The 1,036-nt window shown below is 49.5% G+C and overlaps 3 non-coding genes and 1 pseudogene across 3 annotated transcripts; all 4 read right to left on the bottom strand.

The window, feature by feature from the left end:
- LOC124890115 lies at window positions 1-111 on the bottom strand (annotated as a pseudogene; the record flags this gene model as incomplete).
- Window positions 112-257: 146 nt separating this feature from the next.
- LOC124890114 lies at window positions 258-376 on the bottom strand. The gene has a single exon (XR_007048960.1). It is a non-coding gene; the product is annotated as a 5S ribosomal RNA (ribosomal RNA).
- Window positions 377-552: 176 nt separating this feature from the next.
- On the bottom strand, window positions 553-672 carry LOC124890113. The gene has a single exon (XR_007048959.1). It is a non-coding gene; the product is annotated as a 5S ribosomal RNA (ribosomal RNA).
- A 176-nt stretch (window positions 673-848) lies between these two features.
- LOC124890112 lies at window positions 849-966 on the bottom strand. Its single transcript, XR_007048958.1, has one exon. It is a non-coding gene; the product is annotated as a 5S ribosomal RNA (ribosomal RNA).
- Window positions 967-1,036: the final 70 nt, after the last annotated feature.

Here is a 1,036-nt window from a genome sequence, read left to right as displayed (position 1 = left end):
ACACGAGGACTTCCCAGGGGGTCAGCCATCCTAGTACTACTCCCGCCTAAGCACGCTTAACTTCGGAGTTCTGATGGGATTCGATGCATTAGTGCTGGTATGATCACATCTGTCATTCCCAGCACTCCAAATTTTATGATGCATTTTTCTCCTCCGCGCCTCGCCCCCTTTCTTGTTACCGCCAAGAGGAAGAACAAAAAGATTCGTCGATCGAACCGGCAAAATTAAACCGAATTTTAAAGGAAAAAAAAAAAGAAAGGATGTAACACGATGACTTCCCAGGGGGTCACCCAACCTAGTACTACTCTCGCCCAAGCACGCTTAACTTCGGAGTTCTGATGGAATCCTGTGCGTTAGTTCTGGTATGATCGCATCCGTCATTCCCAGCACTTAAATTATGTTATACCTTTTTCTCCTCCGCCGCCCGTCACACCCCGCACGCGGTCCTCCGCGCCTCGCCCCCTTTCTTGTTTCCGCCAAGAGGAAAAACAAAAAGATTCCCCGATCGAACCGGCAAAATTAAACAGAATTTTAAAGGAAAAAAAACAGGAAGCGATGCAACACGAGGACTTCCCAAGGGGGTCACCCATCCTAGTACTACTCTCGCCCAAGCACGCTTAACTTCAAAGTTCCGATGGGATCCGGTGCGTTAGTACTGGTATGGTCGCATCTGTCATTGCCTGCACTCCAAATTCTATTATGCCTTTTTCTCCTCCGCCGCCCGTCACACCCCGCACGCAGGCCTCCGCGCCTCGCCCCCTTTCTTGTTTCCGCCAAGAGGAAAAATAAAAAGATTCACCGATCGAACCGACAAAATTAAACTGAATTTTAAAGGAAAAAAAAAGGAAGGGATGCAACACGAGGATTCCCAAGGGGTCACCCAACCTAATACTACTCTCGCCCAACCACGCTTAACTTCGGATTTCTGATGGGATCCGGTGTGTTAGTGCTGGTATGATCGCATCCGTCATTCCCAGCACTCCAAATTCTATTAAGCCTCATTCTCCTGCGCCGCCCGTTACACCCCGCACGCGGG

The sequence above is a fragment of the Capsicum annuum genome, unplaced genomic scaffold (assembly GCF_002878395.1).
Source record: "Capsicum annuum cultivar UCD-10X-F1 unplaced genomic scaffold, UCD10Xv1.1 ctg12122, whole genome shotgun sequence".
NCBI lineage: Eukaryota > Viridiplantae > Streptophyta > Magnoliopsida > Solanales > Solanaceae > Capsicum > Capsicum annuum.
Note: the sequence above shows the minus strand (reverse complement) of the source record. Positions and strands in the feature narration are given on the sequence as shown.